Below are 21,893 nucleotides of genomic sequence, written 5' to 3' on the forward strand. Positions count from 1 at the left end.
TCTCAGGTCTAATTTCTAAGTCTTTGATCCATCTTGAGTTGATTCCTGTGTTTGGTGAGATATAGGGGTTTTGATTCATCTTTTTACAAATGGTTAGCCAGTTCTCCCAGCACCACTTGTTGAAAAGGCTGTCTTTTCTCCAGCGTATGTGTTTGGCCCCTTTGTCAAAGATTAATTGACTAAAGATGTGTGGGTTTGTTTCTGTATCTTCTATTCTAATCCACTGGTCAGTATATCTGTTTTTGTGCCAGTACCATGCTGTTTTTACTACTATTGCTCTATAGTATAGTTTGAAGTCTGGGATTGTAATACCTCCTGCGTGTTTCTTGTTGTTGAGAATTGCTTTGGCTATTCTAGGTCTTTTCTTTCTCCATATGAAATTCATGATTGATTTTTCTAGGTCTCTGAAGAATGTCATTGGTATTTTAATGGGAATTGCATTGAACCTATCGATCAGTTTTGGCAGAATGGCCATTTTGATGATATTTATTCTGCCTATCCATGAGCACGGGAGATCTTTCCATCTTCCAAGGTCTTCTTCAATTTCTTTCTTTAATGTTATAGTTTTTGTTGTAGAGGTCTTTTACATCTTGGGTTAGGTTTATTCCTAGGTATTTTATTGGTTTTGAGGTTATAGTGAATGGAATTGTTGTTTTTATTTCTTTCATTGTGGATTCGTTGTTGGCATAAAGGAAAGCCACTGATTTCTTTAGGTTGATTTTGTAACCTGCGACTTTGCTGAATTTGTCAATCAGGTCCAGAAGTCTTTTGGTTGAGTTCTTTGGGTCTTCCAGATAAAGGATCATGTCATCTGCGAATAAGGATAATTTTAATTCCTCTCTTCCTATGTGAATTCCTTTGATTTCCTTCTCTTGTCTGATTGCTGCAGCAAGAGTCTCAAGGACTATATTGAAAAGGAGTGGTGATAGTGGGCATCCTTGTCTTGTTCCTGACTGTAGCGGAAATTCTTGCAGTTTTTCCCCATTCAATATAATGTTGGCTTTGGGTTTGCAGTATATTGCCTTAATGATGTTGAAGTACTTTCCTTCTATCCCAATTTTTTGCAGTGTTTTTAACATAAATGGGTGTTGGATTTTGTCGAATGCTTTTTCAGCATCTATTGCTATGATGATGTGGTTTTTGTTCTTGGTTCTATTTATGTGGTGAATAACATGTATTGATTTGCGTATGTTGAACCAGCCTTGTTTTTCTGGGATGAAACCGACTTGGTCATGATGTATTATTCTCTTGATATAGTTTTGAATGCGTATAGCTAGTATTTTGTTTAGAATTTTTGCATCTATGTTCATTAAGGATATTGGTCTGTAGTTTTCCTTTCTTGAGGTATCTTTGTTTGGTTTGGGGATTAATGTGATACTGGCCTCATAGAAGGAATTTGGAAGAGTTCCATCTCTTTCAATTTCCCGGAACATGTTATCAAGTATTGGTATTAGTTGTTCACTGAAGGTTTTGTAGAATTCAGCTGGGAACCCATCTGGGCCTGGGCTTTTCTTTGGTGGAAGAATTTTTATTGCCATTTCTATTTCTTTGGTTGTTATTGGTTGGTTTAGGCTTGCTATGTCCTCTTGGCTAAGTGTAGGAAGGTTAACTGTGCTTAGAAATCTATCAATTTCTTCCAGGTTTTCAAGTCTATTGGAGTATAAATTTTTAAAGTAGTTTCTGATAATATTTTGAATTTCTTCACTATCTGTGGTGATATCTCCATTTTCATTTCTAATTTTGATAATTTGAGTTGATTCTCTTTTTCTTTTGGTTAGGTTGGCCAGGGGTTTATCAATTCTATTAATCTTTTCAAAGAACCAACTTTTTGTTTTATTGATTCTATGAATTGTTTTTTTGTTCTCTATTTCATTTATTTCTGCTCTAATTTTGATGATTTCTTGCCTTCTGCTGGCTTTGGGAATAGACTGTTGCAGAATTTCTAGATCCTTGAGTTGTGTCCTTAGGTTCTTTACTTGGTGGTTCTCCGTCCTTTTTATGTGGGCACTCAATGCAATAAACTTTCCTCTTAGTACTGCCTTCATGGTGTCCCATAGGTTTTGGTAGGTTGTGTCTCTGTTTTCGTTTGTTTCCATAAATTTCTTTATTTCTTCCCTAATTTCTGCTCTTACCCATTCATCATTCAATAGTGTATCATTCATTCCCCATGAATTTGAATACTTTCTTTCGAGTTTCCTGTTGTTGATTTCTACTTTTATTCCGTTGTGGTCTGAAAAGATGCAAGGGATTATATTACATTTTTTGAATTTGCTGGTATTTTCTTTGTGTCCCAGGATGTGATCAATTTTGGAGAAGGTTCCACGGGCTGCTGAGAAGAAAGTGTATTCTGTAGTTCCTGGTTGAAATACTCTGAAAATGTCTATTAGGTCCATTTGGTTTATGGTTTCCTTTAGATCTAAAACGTCTTTACTCATCTTTTGCCTTGAAGATCGATCCAGTGGTGTGAGAGGCGTATTAAAGTCTCCCAGAATTATTGTATTTGGGTCTACTTGGGATCTTATGTCCAGAAGGGTTTGTTTTACAAATGTGGTTGCACCCATATTTGGGGCATAAATATTTACTATCATTATATCTTCTTGGTATATTGTTCCTTTTAGTAAAAGGAGGTGCCCTGATTTGTCTCTTTTGATGTGTTTTAGTTTAAAGTCTGTTTTGTTGGATATTAGGGTTGCTACCCCTGCTCTTTTTTGGTCACTGGTGGCATGGTATATCTTTTTCCATCCTTTCACCTTCAGCCTGTGAATGTCTTTGGCTGTGAGGTGTGTTTCTTGCAGACAGCATATATTTGGATTATGTTTCCTAATCCACATTGCCAGTCTATGTCTTTTGATTGGTGAGTTAAGTCCTTTGACATTAAGTGATATTATTGAAATATGATTTTTGTTTTCTGCCATTTTGTGTTCTGTCTACTCTTGGGTGGTGTGATCTTTCGTCTTTACTTAAGTGGTCCATTTATTAACTTCCTCTCTTCTCTGATTCTGAAGTCTGCTTCTTTTTTCTTCCTTATGGTTTATTTCTTTAAGAATTTTCTCTAGTGTTGGCTTTGAATTCATGAATTTTTTGAGATTCTGTTTATCTTGAAAGACTTTGACTTCCCCATTGATCTTGAATAGTAGTTTTGCTGGATAGATTAATTTGGGCTGGAAGTTATTTTCTTCCAGGGTCTGAATCACGTCGTACCAGTCTCTCCTAGCATTCCTAACCTGGGTTGTATAGTCTGGGGTGATTCTTATTGTTTTGCCTCTATATGTCACCCATCCTTTTGTTCTCGCTGCTTTTAATATTCCTTCCTTAGCCTCTATATTGGTCATTTTAGTTATTATGTGGCGTGGAGTGGTCTTTCTTTGGTTTTGTCTCAGTGGAGTTCTGTATGCCTCCTGGACTTGAAGATCGAAGTCTCTTTCCATATTTGGAAAATTCTCTGAGATTATTTCCTTGAAGATATTACAGATGCCCTTGGTCTGTACCTCTATCCCTTCCTCAATGCCTATTATCCGTAAATTAGGGCGCTTCATATTATCCCATAATTGCTGGATGTTTAGGTTTTGTTGCTGTAAAGCTTTCTGTATATCGCTGACTGTGTTTTCGGTTTGGGATGTACTGTCTTCTAATATTGATACTCTGTTTTCCATTTCATCTAATCTTCCAGAGTTTCTTTCAATTGCTGTCTTCATTTCACTTATTGCCTCTTTCATTTCATTCCAGACCTCTTTCTGATTCTTTTTTAGTGTTTCTAATTCACCTTTAACCTCCTCTATGCTAGTTTTAAATCCTTTCATCATATTGAACAACAAGATTCTGAACTCCCCTTCTTGCATTTCTAGTAGGTCAGTATTCGTGATTTCTGCTGTCTCTTCATAATTCCTGGTTCTCATATTTGTAGCGTTCTCTGTCCTGTTTTTCTGGTTTCTACCCATCATTCGGAGTATTATGCTTAGTCAAATCTTAATGTTAGGAGTTGGGGTATCGGCTAGTCAGCAGAGCCTTTCCAGTGTTGAGGGTGGGTGATGTGGGAGGAGCTGGGGTGATTGGTAAAGGAGTCGGATTAGGTAGAGGATATGTTTAGGTTGAGAAAGACTTTAAGTATGGTAAGGTGAAAAAAATATGGAACGCTTCACGAATTTGCGTGTCATCCTTGCGCAGGGGCCATGCTAATCTTCTCTGTATCGTTCCAATTTTAGTATATGTGCTGCCGAAGCGAGCACATGTCTATGGATCTTTAAATTGCAGATATCTAATTGATACATTAGGAAAGTTAAATAATAGTAATTTGAGTAATTTGAACCATAAGTATTCATGCATTTATGTACTAGTTTTATATTCCAAAATGATTTAAGGCTGGATTCCTTACATGATATATATCATTAAAATTTGTGACAGGAAACAGAGAAACAAAAAATCCTAAATGTTATATGCAGCCTTTCATTGTAGATACAAACTGAAAATATAATTAGCTCTGTAGCACTTTTTGTTAGTTATTGTTAATTTCAATGAAGTCTATAAAAATCAAACATTCATTATAGCTGACTGAATGTAAAAGACTGTCAGGTACAACTTAATCTTCACTAAAATAACACGTTGGGTTTCAAATGAGTGTAGTTTGAGAATGTAATACAAGAGAAATGGAAGTTAATTTATAACACAGTAACATTAAAATACACACATAGGAGAGAATAATAATTGATAAACACCTTACTCTAAAGAGGCATTTTTCAACAACGTGTTGTGGCACATGCTTGTAATCCCAGTACTTAGGAGGCTGAGATAGATGGATAGCAAATTCGAGGACAGCCTCAGCAACTTAGTGAGGCCCTCCACAAAATAGTGAGCCCCGGTTTCCAAATTACAAAACATAAAATATTATGGGAGTGTGGTTCAGAAGTAGAATGCCCCTGGGTTCAATCCCCAGTACTGCTAAATAAATAAATAAATAAATAAATAAATAAATAAATAAGCATTTTCTAATGCTTTCTACTTGGTTTCCTACCTATAGATTTACTCAAGCCTTGTGAGAGGACATATAACTCATAAGGAAAGATAGCTCATCATCCATATTTTCTATTTCTTTGTGCTTTATGCTTCCTCAAAAGTGATTTGAGAGTGCTTAAGTTGAAAAAGTAAGACAGAAAAAAATGAAATTTTGGAAATAAGCTAAATCTAGGTGAAAGGCAATCTACTGAAGTTAGGCCATGTTTGTAGTTTTATTTTTTTATATTTTTGGTTTTTTTCTTCTCTAGAAGAATTTTTATTTTTTATTTTTATGTGGATTATATTAAAAAATGGCATATATTCAGACTGTGCTTGGTGCCCTCTCCCTCCTATTTCCTGTTCCCTCACAATTTGGAAGTAGCTCCTCCATTAATCAACCTCAGCTTTCTTCCTGTCCTACTCTTCCATTCTAGCTTTGCTGAGGTTTCCCCTCCATTATCTGGCATCCCTATGGTATCCCTAATACTCTCTAGTTTGGGCATATTAGAGAAAACATATGTCCCTTCTCTTTCTGTGCTTGGCTGATCTCACTTGGCTGTTCTCCAGGTCTTCCCATCTTCTTGTGAATGATATGATTTTGTTGTTCTTTATAGCTGAGTAGAATTCTATTGTGTGTATTTCCCATAATTTTGCAATCCATTCATCTATTGATGGAGACCTAGGTTGATTCTATATTTTGGCTGTTACAAATTGTGCTACTATGAACATAGGTATACATAGGTTACTGTAACTCTCTGACTTTAATCCCTTTGGAAAGATACCCAGAAGTGGTAGAGCCAGATCATATGGTGGATCCATTCACAGTTTTGTAAGGAATCTCCACACTGATCTCTATAGTGGCTATACTAGTTTGTACTCCAACCAACAGTGTAAAAGTGTTCCTCTTTCCCACATCCTCACTAGCATTTGTTGTTATTTGATTTCTTTATGCTTGCCACTCTGACTGGGGTTAGATGGAATCTCAGTATAGTTTTCATTTGCATCTCCCTGATGGCTAATTATGTAGAACATCTTTTCACATATCTATTGGCCACTTGTATCTCTTCTTTAGTGAAGTCACTACTCAGTTCAGTTGCTAATTTATTGATTGGGTTCTTTGTTTTGCTAGTATAGAGTCTTTTGAGCTCTTTCTATATTCTGGATATTAGCCCTCTAACAGAATGGTATCTGGTAAAGATCTTCTACATTCTAGCTATTTCTTAAAGTTCTTGATTTTTTTTTTTTTTGATGAGCAGAAACTTTTTTAGTTTGATGCCATCCCAGTTGTTAATTATTGCTTTAATTTCCTGTACTTTGGAGATTTTGTAGATAAAGTTACTGCCTGTACCTATATGTTGGAGAGTTGAGCCTATGCCTTCCTCTAATAATTTCAGTCACAGGTTCTAAGCCCAAAGGCTTAGAACTCCATCTGGAGTTGATTCCTGTGCACATAGAGCAGTAAGAATTTAGTTCCATCTTTCTACAAATAGATAGCCAGTTCTCCCATCACCATTTGTTGAAAAGGCTGCCTCTTCTCTAGCATATGAGTTTAGCCCCTTTGTCAAAGATTGATTGACTTTAGATGTGTGGGTTTGTTTCTGTATCATCTATATTGTTCCACTGTTCTCTATGCCTGTTGTCGTGCCAATACATGCTGTTTTTACCACTGTTGCTCTAGAGTATAATCTGAGGTCCGGGATTGTGATGCCTCCTGCATGGTTCTTCTTGCTGAGAATTTCTTTGGCTATTCTGGGTCTTTTCTTTCTCCATATGAAATTAATGACTGATTTTTCTAGGTCTGTGAAGAATGTCATTGGTATTTTGATAGGAATTGCATTAAATCTGTAGATCACTTTTGGCAGAATGGCCATTTTGATGATATTTATTCTGCTTCTTCATGGGCAAGGGAGCTATTTCCATCTTTCAAGGTCTTCTTCAATTTCTTTCTTTAATGTTTTATAATTTTCATTTTATAGGTCTTTTACATCTTTTATTAGGTTTGTTTATTTCTAGTTATTTCATTGGTTTGAGGTTATAGTGAATAAAATTGTTTTCTTTATTTCTTTCATTGTTGGCATATAGAAAAGCAACAGATTTTTTTAGATTGATTCTGTATCCTGCAACATTGCTGAATTAGTTAATTAGCTTCAGTAGTCTTTTGGTTGAGTTCTTTGGATCTTATAGATAAAGGGTCATGTCATCTACAAACAAAAATAGTTTTAATTCCTTTCTTCCTATTTGAATTCCCTTGATTTCCTTCTCTTGTCTTATTTCTGTGGCAAGAGTCTTAAGTACTATATTGAAAATAATTGATGATAATGGGCATGCTTTTCTTGCTTCTGATTTCAGAGGAAATTCTTATAGTTTGGGTTTATTGTATATGAGATTTATTGTATATTGCCTTAATGATGTTGCAATACTTTCCTTCTATTCCAATTTTCTGCAGTTTTTTTTTAAACATGAATGGGTGTTGTATTTTTGTTAAATTATTTTTCAGCATCCATTAATAAGATCATGTGGTTTTTGTTCTCAGTTCTGTTTATGTGGTGAATAATGTGTATTCATTTGTATAGGTTGAACCAGCCTTGCTTTTCTGGGATGAAACCAACTTAGTTATGGTGTATAATTCTCTTGACATGATTTTGAATGTGTATGGATAATATTTTGTTCAGAATTTTTGCATCTATGTTCATCAAAAATATTGGTCTATAATTTTCTTTTCTTGAGGTATCTTTATTTGGTTTGGTATCAATGTGATACTGGCCTCATAAAAGGAATTTGGGAGAATTCCATCTCTTTCAATTACCCAGAACAAGTTGTGAAGTATTGGGATTATTTCTTCACTGAAGGTTTTGTCGAATTCAGCTGGAAACCCATCAGGGCTTGGCTTTTCTTTGATGGCAAAATTTTTATTGATGTTTCTATTTCTTTGCTTGCTATGTCTTCTTGGTTCAGTTTAGGTAGGTTATATGTGCTTAAAAATCTTAACGATTCCTTCCATGTTTCCCAATCTATTTGAGTATAAATTTTCAGAATAGTTTCTGATGATCTTTTGAATATCTCCACTGTCTGTGGTGATGTCTCCTTTTTCATTTATGATTTTAATAATTTGAGTTGATTCTTATGGTTAGGTTGGCTAGGGGTTTGACAATCTTATAAATTTTTTCAAAGAACTGGCTTTTTGTTTTGTTGTTTCTTTGAATTTTTTATTCTTTTGTTCTCTATTTTATTTATTTCTGCTCTGATTTTAATAATTTCCTGCCTTCTACTGGCTTTGGAATTAGACTGTTGCAGTTTTTCTAGGTCCCTGAGATGTGTTCTTAGGTAGTTTACTTGGTGACTCTGTTCTTCTTATGTGGGCACTCAGTGCTACAAACTTTTCTCTTAACAGCATCTTCAATGAGTCCCATAGGTTTTTGTAAGTTCTGTCTCTATTTTTATTTAATTCCAGTAATTTCTTTATTTCTCCCCTTATTTCTGCTCTTTCTCTTTTTTTTCCCCCTTTGGTGGTGGTACTGGGGTTCCTGGAAGCCCTTCTACCTCCAGGCTACACTCCCAGACCCATTTTATACTTTTTTGTTTTTGGAAACAAGGTCTCTTAAGCCAGTGTGGCTGGCTTCAAACCTGTGCAATCCTCCTGTCTCTGCCTCCCAAGCAGGGGGATTACATGAGTGTGTCACCACACCTGGCCTTATTTCTGATCTTACCCACTCACCATTTAATAGTGTATCATTCAGTCTCCGTGTATATAAATAGTTTCTTTTGATCTTCTTGTTGATTTCTACTTTCATTCCATTGTGGTCTGAAAAATGCAGGGAATTATATTAGATCTTTTGAATTTTCTGAAGCTAGTTTTATTGAAATATAATTTTTATTTTCTGTCATTATGTGTTCTATCTTCTGTTTGGTATAGTGTTATTTATTCTTTACTTAGTTGTCCCACTGATCAACTTCATATCTTCTCTAGTTCTAAAATTTTCTTTTCTTTTTTTTTTTTTTTTTTTTTTTGCAGGTCTGGGGATGGAACCCAGGGGCATTTGACCTCTGAGCCACACCCCCTGCCCTATATTTATTCCTTATTTTGAATCAGGGTCTGACTAAGTTGCCGAGGGCCTCACTAAGTAAGTACTTAAATATAAGTTCTATTTCATCTAATCTTCCAGAATTTCTTTCTATTGCTGTCTTCATTTTATTTATTGACTCTTTCATTTCATTCCAGACCTCTTTCTGATTCTTTCTTAGTGTCTCTATTTCCTCTTTCATTTCTTATACACTTGCTCTGAGGCCTTTCATCATATTAAAGATCAGAATTCAGAGTTTTCTTTCTTGCACTTTTTGTAGATCAGTATTCATGATTTCCTTTATTTCTTCACTGTTTCTAGTTCTCATATTTTCAGGGTTCTTGGGCTTGTTTTTCTGATGTCTTGGCATCTTTTTTGTGGATATTCTGTCTAATCCAATCTTAGTAGTAGGGATTTAGAAGTGTCAGCAGGTAAGCAGTGCTTTTTTCACTGGTGCAGGTTGGGTAAGGAGAGAAGAGCTGGGTTGATGAGTACAGGAGTTGGGTAAAGTAGAGGATATGATTAGATTGAGTAAGAACTTAAATATAATAAGGTTGTCTTTGGTTGAGACTGAGAGAAGGTTAGATAATAGGACTCTTGTAGTTAGTAGAGTAAGTATGAAAATATAAAATACTTTGAATATAAAACAAGGAGGTACAGTAAGGGGAAAAAAGTTTTGATGGAAGAGAGTGGGTAGTCTAGAGTGATGAAGTTTGTAAAAGAAATGGGGAGAAGGAGCAAACAAACACTAATAAAGTAACAAAACAAAAAGATGGAAAGATCTGGAGAACATTATTTTAAACGAGATCAGCCAAGCACAGAAAGAGAAGGGACATATGTTTTCTCTAATATGCCAAAACTAGGGAGCATTGGGAATACCAGAGGGACTCCAGATAATGGAGGGGAAAGCTCAGCAAAACTAGAATGGAAGGATATGAGAGGAAGAAGGCTGAGGTTGATTAATGGAGGAACTACACCCAAATATGTGTGAAAGTATGAATATAACATAGTTAATTTGGATAATTATTGTTGGAAGGGAGGGAAGAGAAATGGGGAAAGGGGAGAGGTCACCAAGCACAGTCTAAATGTATACCATTTTCAATATGTTCCACATATAAATAAAATTTAAAAGATAGATACATATATATACAAATAGAGTTGTATAGTTATTCATAGAGAAGAATTATATCATTTCAGTTTTTATCATTATACATCTATTGTCAGGAAGCATTTGGGTTTTCATCTCTTAATATTAATTGTTTGGTGTGAAGTAAAATAAAAGAAAGACAACTTTGATCTAACATTTTTCTTTTAAATAAAAAATGTCAAAGTAAAAAAATAAAAAAATAAAGGCATGATAAAGCCTACAGAATTTTAGTAGTAATCAAGAGTGGGGGGAAAGGAAGCACTTAATGTATACCAAGAGCTGATATCCCATAGTAAACTAAGGAAGAGTGAATGGATTTTAAAACATTTGGAGAAAAACAAAGATCTTTAATTTTTTAAAATGCAAACACCTACTTTCAAAGCTGTCTCTTTCACAAAACACTACTTAATAGCCTGACATAGCTCCAGAAGATTTGGGTGATGTTAATGGGAACAACTTATCCAGTACTACATTTACCTCATTTCCTTGACCACTGAACACAAGTAGGAAGGACTGTCCTTACTAAGACTAGTTCTCAACATGTATACAATTACATAATTCTATAAGAATTCATCATTTCTGGATGTAGAGTATGGGTCACTTTTCAGAAAGAGCAACTATGCATTTTGCAATGCTTTGATTGATCAATAAAAAGAATGTTTATAAAAAAGTATTAAAAGAAACCTAATTTGTGATTACTAGCATACCAATATCTTTAGAATTTTAAAATTATTTATGGAATTGGTTACTGTTCCTTATTAGAGTATACATGTTGGGTTAAAAAATTTCATGTCCTTGGAGTGCCCTGGAGTTAATACTTGCAATCCAGATTGCTGTATTTTATACTTGGTCTATGTTTCAATTCAAGTGTGCACCATTTGTACTGAAAACACCACAGAATAAACTATCTAAAATCCTTGATTTTAATATATGTTTTGGTTTGTAAACGAATCACAGTAATTTCTATTACATTTGTGGAAATTAATTGTATAAGAATTTACATATCAGCCTCGAGATACAATGTGTAAATAAAACTTTCATTTACCCCCGAAAAAAACAAAAAACAAACAGAATTGTCCTCAGCAATAAGAAAGTGATCTCTAACATTAGGACTAAGCAGCTCTTCTCTACCTTCAAATGCTATTGGGCTAAAAATATGAGAAGAATGAATATGGTAAGGATAGCCAGACAGCTGAGACCCATGGTGAATTGAAAGAGGAAGCAAAAGCCAAAGCAAGGAACAGAGAACAAATTTGCAGGGTGTGCCAAAGCCTAGCTTCAGGTAATCTAGAATCACTGGATACTGAGAATGAACAGTGGTGTGCCAGCTGTGCAATAATCAGAGTCCAACTGGCTCTTTTTGTATCTGAGAATTGATTTAAAGAGAGACAGATTTAACAGAAGATGGAATCATAAAGATAATTACTACCTTTTTGGTCTATAATATGCTCCAGAGACAAATTACTATTGAGAATTCACTATTACTTCACACAAATAGCATTTGCTAAAGATGAGCACAACTTTTCTACTTTATAACAAGGAAAAAAAATAATAAAACCTTATATGTTTTTAAATATTCTATACATATAATCTCATGTATTCAATCCTCATAGACATACTGAGCTTTCACATAAAAAAAATATTTCATATCCCAGTTGACAAGCCTCATTGTTCTGACTTTTGCTCTTTACCTAACTGTAGGGTAATACTCCTATCTCATCAGTTTCATACATGCATACGCAGTTGAAATCTTCAAATGCTGTTTCTTAGCAACCTAATCATTCCACCCTTTCCAGTACCATCTTTTAATCATTCTAGCTGACTGTATAGCTTGATGGTTGTTTTTCAGTGAATACACAAAACCAGGTTACCAGATAACCCTTGCCATTTTTGGATCAGATTTAAAGATTTATTTTGAGTTTTTTCAACTATTTTATCTGTTGTTCATTGCAGATATCTATGCAAGCTTAAGGAGTAAAATATTTTGTTTCTATTTTTGCATTGCAAATAACAAATTTTATCTGTATGTTACAATTTCAGAGTATGCTAAAAGCCAATTACTCTACATGGTTATCAGTGTCTTTGAGACACATAATGTGCACATTTATAAAATAATTTTATAGTCAAAAGAAAATACATTTTATATATCAAAGGAAAACAAACAGCAAAGTAGAAAATTTGTGAAAACTGAAAATAAATAATAAATATTACCTTAAAAGGAAGTTCAAAAATAATTCAACCTCTGGCAAAAGATATTTTGATTTTTCAATTTAATATTTTACCAAAGAACAAAAGAAGATGGATAAGATATAAAATTTTTGAAAGATGATGTGAGTTTCTCTCATAATACTGATGTCAACAAAAGAGCGAATTTACCTCAGGAATTCTGCAAGGCAGAGGACACATCTAGACTTGAATAGTGCATTGGATATTGTTATATTTTTATAACTGGCATAATAACTACTACATCATATGTATCTTCTGAAATTAAGCATCTCCAAAACTTCTACCAGCTCTAAATATCCCACATTAATTTGCAACTCAAGAAACATTAATCATGCAACACCTTTAATTTTCTCTACATAACAAAATCAATTCAAATGTGTTGCTCTCATCAGAAATGGCATATGCTCACTAATGAACATCATTGTGGTAGAAAATTAAATTAATTCAAACAGTAGGATAGTTATAGGAACAGTCTACCTTCATAAATATGTCACATTCCAGTGAAAATATTTAATCTGAGTGCTTTAATATTGTACATGAATTAAGAATCAATATTACTCAGGTTGCAGAGAATATAGATTCCAAAATTAGAATTTTAGCAATGAACTTTTAGAAGTTTTCTATGACCATTATTTGTATATTATATTTTATTTAACCAAGAATAAGGTTTAAATATTATAAATCAATAATATTTTAAAAATTAAGGAGACATAATTAATAATTTGCATTTTATTTTGATTTCATTGTTTTCTTTCTTTTTTCTCTTTGTCTTTCTTTTTTTTTTTTGCAGTATTGTGAATTGAATTCCATTGATCCTTACCCAGACATTTGCTCTCATTTTAAGATAGTCTTGATAAGTTACCCAGGTTGTCCTCAAGACAGCCTTCCAAGTCACTAGAGTTATAGGAGTCCATTTAATTATTTTTATATGCAAACTACTCTCTCACATTGGAGAAAGTCAGTTAATTAAAAAAAGAGTTGAAAAAGTTTAGGGAAAGGGAGAGAAAAGCACTGCAGAGACATTCTGAAAACAATGAGTCTTTTGTATTCTTAAACTTAAAGCTGAGCAAAGAGATTATTCATGGTATTCTGTCTTTGAAAAGGTGGACAAACATGTTAAAGAAATTAGTTTTATAAAAACAAATAGTCCAAATAAAATGAGCTATTTATCTGAATAAGCATTTCTCAAAAGAAGAAATGCAAATGGCAAACAAGTATATGAAGAAGTGTTCAACATCATAAGCAATCAAGAAAATGCAAATCAAAACAACACTGAGATTCCTTCTAACTCCAGTTAGAATTGTAATAGTTAAGAATACAAACAACAATAAATTCTAACAAGAATATGAGGAAATAGAAACTTTTACACACTAATGATGGGAGCATAAATTAATATAACCACTATGGAGATCATTGTAGAGGTTCCTCAAAAGAGTAGAAATAGAATCATCATATGACCTAGCTGTTCCACTCCTAGGTATTTTTCCAAAAGAATTAAAGTTAGAATGCTATAGTGATACATGCTTCCAACTTAGGAGAGGCATAATATTTTTGGCACTAACAGTGGAAAATTACAGATAAACCCAAGATAGATAAACCAGAAATTGCTCCGTATGCTGCTGAGGAGATACAGAGATGAATAACTAGAGTCTGATGGACCATGTGTAACCTAAGGTCTAAGAGAACAAAATAGTGCAATGATGCCCTCTAACATTTCTTGCCCATGAATACCCAAGTAATCATTAGTCTTGGAAGCCCCCTTACTAACCAGTGGTCCAATCCATATTTGTAGAATAAACAGGAGAACCTTACCTCCATGGACTCTGCATATTTGGACAAACATTGAGACACGGGGCATTTTTACTCTAAAATACTATAAATGACCAAAGGGAATATTTCTGTCACTGCATTAAATTAAGTTTACTTGGTTGTACTAAAAAAAGGATTTACCTTATGTCTATTATGGAAAAGTTACAAAAATACAGATGATCAATTGAAGCTAAATTAATTTTATTTTATCTGTAAATATTAAAATATGTATACCTTTATGTTCAGGAAATATTTGGATGAAACTTTATAAAATATAAATCGCCTATAGTTTTTCTGTGATTACTGAAAAATCTGAACATAAATTCTGTGCCTAAGTTGTACCACTATACATGTCCCTTAGCACAATACTTTTCAAAGTGTACTCTATAGATTCCTGAGGTGTGATGAAACCCTTTGATGGATATTTTAAAGGTGCTTTTCTTCCACATTATTCCAAGACATTTTTTGGTTCACTGTGTGTGCATTGTACTAATGTTACAAAATCAGTAATGCTCATTCATGTTTCCACATGCTTCAAAGCAATGACACCAAACTATAACTGTCATGGTGTTCTTCACACACTTTTAGGGAAACAAGTCACTTAAAAGTGCCCTGGAAGAACAATAATTACATTATTATTATATTACTTAAATATGAATTTTATTCACTTTCATGACTAGATTCATGTCTTTTAACATCTATACTGTTATTGTTGTAATGTAGTCTCACATAATAATGTGGTTCCAAGTGCTAGGGACATATATAAGCACAGCACTGAGAACTTCTGCAGCATGCTCTGGGATCATGCATACAGAAAGAAAAAGTACCATGTGACTGAGGTGAAAAAGGAGGTCTCTGCTCTCCAGAGTTCACCATTTTTACTTGGAAAAATTAGCAGGCAAACTAAAGTTATTCAGAGGTTTATGAATAACATCTTAAAAATGAATTAATGGAGACTGTCACTGTCAAAGAAACCTGACAGTATTTGTTGTCAATGATAAAATTTGAACTTTCTAGTGAAAATTTGAATTGTGAAAAACTTATTTCAAACATCAAAAGCTTGATAACTTCCCAAGAGTAATAAACGTATTTGATTAAATTAGTGGTAATATAACAAAAGGGATATTTTATTTGCTCTTCAATGAAATATATCTCCTTTGGGAAAGTATATAACAAAGGAACAACCATCCTGAACAGTAAATAAAATAACAAATCACATCTGTTATTTTAAAACCCTAAGGGAAAGAAAGATCAATATAGCTGAGTTTGAAAAATTTGCTGATACAATGTAAGATTCCACGTCTTGGTGAACCTATCAATTTCTGATATAGTTCCAATAAAGAATTTACACAATTATATGTCCAAACTATAAAAGTACCCCTCTACCTTTAACTATGTAATCATGTGACACTAATTTTTTTCATAAGCTTCAACTAAAATATCAAGTGGCAACAATTCAAACTAAATATTAGGTCAGATATGAAGGCAATATAAAAATTATGAAACAGTGCTACTCTTCTCAATAATTTTGGGGAATGTATTTATTTTTAAAGTGTGATTGTTTTTCATAGACTGAGTTTATTATTATTTTTTAGTATTATTATATACATATATTAAATTTGATCTGTTTAAAATTTCAATGTGGTAAATATCAAGACACATCCTATAAAAGCAAAAGCTGCTTGAAGTCCTTGATGATCTTAAAGATTGCGGAGGAGTTCCAACACAGCATGGACTTCTATCAGAACCATAATACAAAAATCTGCACCATGAAAACAAATATTTTAATAAGATGAGTGCTTACTATAAGAAAGTTGCCTCCATCATTTCATCAGCAAGAGGTTCACTTACTTTGTGACTCTTACCTGCCCCAGGGACAAATTCTGATTGAAAATAGAGGTGAAAGATTGTCAATTCGCAGAGGAACAGGGGTCTGAGTGCAGGCAGTGTTTGGCCATGCTGACAACATTGACAGAGGTCATGTATTCTTCTATAATGGTTTTACTCAAGCGTTTACATATTCAAGTGCATGCAAACTTTCTTTTCATTTGACATTTATCCATAAGAAAGTTTGTAGCAAAAAACTACAATGACTTGCTAAATAATATAAGATGAGCCAGGTGTGATGGCTCACACCTATAATCCCAGTGCTTGGGAGACTAAGACAGGAAGATTACAGGTCCAAGGCCACCAGCATGTGTTAACTTAGTGAAACCCTGTTTCAAAAAAAAAAAAAAAAAAAAAAAACAATAGGACTGAAGGTGTAGCTTACAGGTAGAATACCTGTGGGTTCAATCCCTAGTAGCACAAAAATTTTATATAAAATAAGAAAACATAAGGAACATAATTTTAGTATGTTTATGGCTTAATTTTATAAAAAATCTAAATTACTAAAATGAATGAATTTGACCATATTGAGATCAGACAAAAAAGCAGATGTAGGACAAATTTGCCATGCTTTGACTTCCCTCTGATTCCCATTTGGTTGAGGTTTCCGGGAAATCTGTTTGTGGGAGAACTGTGAGGCCAGGTCTAAAACTGAGATGTCAATCAGACGCAGTGGTGTAAGGGAGAAGCCATATGGCTCATTCTTTTCTCCATGTTGGAGGAATGACAAATTTGTGCAATGTAATTTTCTCTACACTCTGAATGCATGCACTGATCTCAGGGTTGATTTTTTTTAAATCAACAGGATTAATGTGTACTCACTCCAAATCCATGTCTCTATTCTTTTGTACCAGTGCAGAGAAAAAAAAGATAAAAATGTCTCACATACAGCTAAGTGTAAAACACATTGCCTTTGGGAAGTCAATCAGAGTGGTGTTCAATTGATTAAATAAAAATTTATTTAAATTAATGTGTTTTATGTGACTAAACTGAGACTAGAATAACATTAAAATGTTTTCTTCTATTGCAATCCAGTTAACAAAAAATAGTTTGGCATAGATTTCAACATATGTGTCCTAAAATGTTACTTCATATTTTTTCTTTAACTAGATCACGTTTAAAATTTCATGAGGATTCTATATAAAGGAACTATACTACATAACTATGGACTATTTTCTAGAGAAAACATGCCTTCCTCCTTACTTATCTCTACTTTTTTTATATTTCTCTGAGTACTCACTACTTCTCTTGTATAGGATAATGACAATATGAACCACTGACTTAGTACTTATTGTAAATTGCACTTTACTCCTAAGTGTGTGTGGTGTTTATGTGTGTCTACTTATATATATATTATGATATATTTTATTTGCATGTACTTTTAAGTGTCCCCCAAAGTTTAAGAAATATACTTCTATAAGTATTTACTGATCAATAAATTTTTCAATGCTGTTTTGATTGTATGAAACCAAAAATACAACAAAAATTATCATAATTTGTATAGAGTACAAAGATGAACTTTTTCCAATTTCAGAGTGAAATTCAAGTTTACTGAGCTCTTTGATAATGAAGGAAAGCACTAAATAAATTAAATGAAGAACAAGTCTAAATGCAAGTTACTTTTAATATTAATAAACCACAAATACTCAATGAGAAACATAGCTTTCATGGTTCTGTTATAACTCAAACTCCCTATCAACATAAGGGAACTAGATAAATCTGTGTGAAAAGAATTTAATTGGAATTTCCAAATTCAATATTGGGTTCACTTAACAGTTCACAGAACAAGATGATCAAAGCACTTGCCCTGTATTTGTTTTACTGCTTCTAAATCTTGTTTATAAAAGTTTAATGTCAGTGTAATTATAACAATCAATCCACTGAACAATAAGTGCCTGATTCTACACATTTAATTGATAATTCAATGAAAAACTTGACATGTCTTTTGCATATCATAGTGGTATAATAAAAATCACATACTGATAAATTAAATTGGCTCTTCCTTTATGAAGATTAGAAAAAAATTTAAGTTATTAAAATGTAAAATCACAGGTAATGTCTCGGTCATGTATTGATTATTTGGAGCATAGAATGTAATATTTCTCTTTAAAAAATTATTTGTAAAGAGAAGAATATTTTAATAGTGACTGCTATTTTTATATTATTACCTTTCAAAGAATATACACTTTGAATCAAATAAATGTGTTTACTGTGCTATTTTATATTGTTGCCTGTCAAAAAATATAAGCTTTGAATCAAATAAATGTGTTCAAGCCTTTATCTCCTACTTGTATTTGTATGACATGTGAGAAATTACTTCAGCATTCTAATCTTGGTTTTTTTTTTTTTTTTGTCTACAAAATAAGAATAACAATGTTACTTTCTTTGCAAGTTTATGTGAAATAAATGAAATAAGGTTTGTAAAGTTCTTAGCACGGTACTTATCACAGAATAAGTACTTGGTAAGGTGTTAGGGAGGTCAATCAGAATAACATTCCTGTAACATAATAATAAACGGGGCAGCAAAACTAAGGGAACTACACTAAGCATTTTACATGGATTATCTCATTTAATTTAAAAATGATAGCATAAATTGCTATTATGACCCTTATTTTACAGATGAGAAAAATAACACTTAAGAAACTTGTTAATATCATGAGCCAATAAATGGCAGAACAGGGATTGAATAAGTAAAGATAGCACCTATAATTATATTATCATTATCATCATCAACATCATCAATGTATATTGCTGTCTCTGTAGCAGACTAGGCTATAAAAATGAGCTCCTGGGTACTTCCACAGATAATTGCCTCCCCTTGGAAGAAATCCAGAACAAGCCCACATTAAGCTAAATTCTGCCTAAGAGTGGGCTGTCATACAGTTGGGAGGATTTATTCCAAGTACCTTGAAGGCACATGAAAGATGAATAGATGAAATTCGTCAGATTTTCTTCTTTCTTTACACATATTCCAAGACAAGGAAGAGAAAGAAGATGAAGCCATTTTGTCCTACACAAAGGCATTTTAGGTGTCATTACCTAAAAATTATAACTGACATATCTAGTTGTCAGTCCTGGGAAATCAAACATGGGGCTAAAGTTATGCATACCTCACTTTAAATATAGTGAGATTAGTCAATCCCAAATGTAAGAAATCAGATGTTCTCCCTAATATGTGGAAGCTAGGGATAAAATGGGTGATAGGAGGAACTCTAGACAAAGAAGAAGAAAAAAGGCAAATAAGGCAGCCTAACTGAGGAGGATGGGAAGGGGGAAGAAGGAAATACCCTAATGTATATGATAAACATTCACAAACATATTAATGTCAATCACTAAGCCAAACATGAATGAAGATGCTAACTTCATAGAATCACTGTAGGAAGTCAGGTACTTAACAAAGGGGTTGACACTTAAAGGTGGTTATTATTATTATTACTCCTATAGGACACCAATCCTCACAACCAAGGGTCAGGGGTCTGAAGGTAGTGAAGGTGATCCGCAAGGTTTAGCTACCTTTACTAACCTCAAGTTACCTGTCAAGGTTTCCCTTCTCACTTAAGGTTGTCATTTTCCTCTAAAAGCTTTCCTCCATCCTCACCATGATAAAGCTAGCATGGACCTTTATCACTAATCATAGTACACAGTTTTGTTGTACATAAGTACATAAGTACAACAAAACTGGTACAACAAAACTGTGTACTTCTGACATTCTTTAATACCTAAATTATCTGTGAATGAGATTTTGGAGGTTTTTTTCTCCGATACCTTCAAAAAATAATAACACGGAACCTAAACATAATAATAAACTATTTACTGGAATAATTTTAGTCTCTCCATATTTTCTGAATGGAAAGTTCATTATAGAGACAAAAGTTACCCAAATGGATAGGTATCAGTAGAACATAACCTAGAAATATTATGCTTTTAATTTTTTCACTGATTTTTTTTATTCTTACAGGGTAACTGTAAATTTCATAAGAACAGGGATCTTTCTGTTTTCCTTTCAGATGTATGTTAAGCACTTCAAACAGTCTGGTACTCATCAGGAAATACACCACATTAAATTCTCACCCCTCTTTAGAAATTCGAAAAAAAAAAAAGAAAGAAAGAAAGCCAGGCATGTTGGCTCACTCATGTTCATAATTCCATGGAAACAAAATCCCTTGGGAAGCTGAGACAGTAGGATTGAAGGTTCTAGGCCAGCTTCAACTACTTGATAAGGTCCTCGGAAACTTGACCCTGTTTCAAAAATAAAGAATAAAAAATAGGGCTGGGAGTGTAGCCTGGAGGTAGAATGCCCCTGGGTTCAATTTCCAAGTCCTACAAAAAATAAAAAAGCAAAACAAACTTCAATGCAATTTATTTTAAAATGAACAAAAATGGTAATTTCCATGCATTTTGCTTATAAAGGCAGCTTCTGACATTTAGTCCTGGGTGTGGGTTTGTACTGTGTGACCCTAAGTCAGTTAATTTCTCTGTATCTGTTTCTCCTTTTGTTATCTGGGTACATTGCTACCTCATAATATTGTTATTAAGCTCATACAAGGTACTAAATGATTAAGAAGCTCATAAAACTCCCTGGTATAAAGTAAGCACCCAATAAATGTTGGGTGTCTTTATTAAACCTGGAAAATTTGCAGGAACATTGAGATCCATGAAGTAAAACGCCAGTTGTCAAAGACGGAACTAAACAACCATGTTCCTGTCTAATCTATGAAAGTAAAGATCTTCTTTCTGCATCAAGCTGCTTGTCTCTGTACACTTACCCATTTCCTAAAACTACTTATAAAAAAAAAAAGATGAGCCATGGTGCACTCTGGAAAACACTTCTTTAAAAAAAAAAAAAGCAGGATTCTGAGATGCTTGGTGAAAATCATGAGAAAACTTTGAAGCAGGCGGGCATGCCCCACAACGCAGTTAATATAACTACCCTGACCCCAAGTTTAACACGCTTACTCAGTTTGGAAATTTGGGGGCATCTGTGTGGAACGCAGATAGAGGGGGGAAAGACTGAAATACAATGCTTGAAGTGTCTTCAAGATGAATCTAATATTCGGTGTCACGGAGCCCCTCCTTTCCTGCCCCCCTCGGTCTCACCTCCCTCTCTCCTTCCCTCCCTCTGCTCTTTCTCTGGGCTCTGCTGGAGCTGGGAACCTTGGCTCCCAGCGACAGCAAGCAAGCGGGGGCGGGCCGCTCTGCAGAGCCCAGAGCCTGGGAGCCGAGAGGCGGGTGGAGGCGCAGCGAGGCAGCAAGTGCTGGCGAAGAGCGCAGCTGTGAGCAGCTTCCTTCTAGACCCAGCAAGTCAGACATCACGTGTAGCCCAGGAGAATCACAAGACAGCTACCTATCAGCTCTCAGCGGCGCGTGCGGTGAGCGGCCCAGGTGTGCCAGGAGTTGCAGGTGAGTCACTTCTCCACCCTTCCCTGCCCTCCCATCCTCCCCAAGTCCAACAGGTTGGCTCCGGCGCAGCTCCCAGAGATGGGTGGGCACACTTCTAGTCTCACCTGTGCGCCTGCACGCGACTTCACCCCTTCCCTAGGGGTCGCTGTTATTTAAATTCCTGCCCTGGCCCATGCCTGTTTTCTTCTTTGGCTTTTTGCTTTCTGCTTTCCCTAAAAATGAGAGTGCCTCGGTGTGCACAGAACACCTGCTCTCCTGAAAACTTAGGAAGGGCGCAGTGCCTCCCGTGCGAAGGTCACCCAAGGGGGTGGGAGCCAGCAATGCCGACCTCCAGTTCTTAGTGGCTCGCTAGGACTTCAAAGTAAAAAGTCATC

General features: G+C 34.5%; 1 pseudogene across 1 annotated transcript in view; it reads right to left on the reverse strand.

The window, feature by feature from the left end:
- LOC308262277 (large ribosomal subunit protein uL30-like) overlaps positions 1 to 21,429 on the reverse strand; it is a 147,985-nt pseudogene extending 126,556 nt beyond the window's left edge. Inside the window, exon 1 of the transcript in view lies at positions 21,217 to 21,429. The product of the transcript in view is annotated as a large ribosomal subunit protein uL30-like (transcript). The remainder of the gene's footprint in view (positions 1 to 21,216) is intronic.
- Between the last annotated feature and the right edge of the window lie 464 nt (positions 21,430 to 21,893).

The sequence above is a fragment of the Muscardinus avellanarius genome (genome assembly GCF_963383645.1).
Source record: "Muscardinus avellanarius genome assembly, chromosome: 4".
Taxonomy (NCBI): Eukaryota; Metazoa; Chordata; class Mammalia; order Rodentia; family Gliridae; genus Muscardinus; species Muscardinus avellanarius.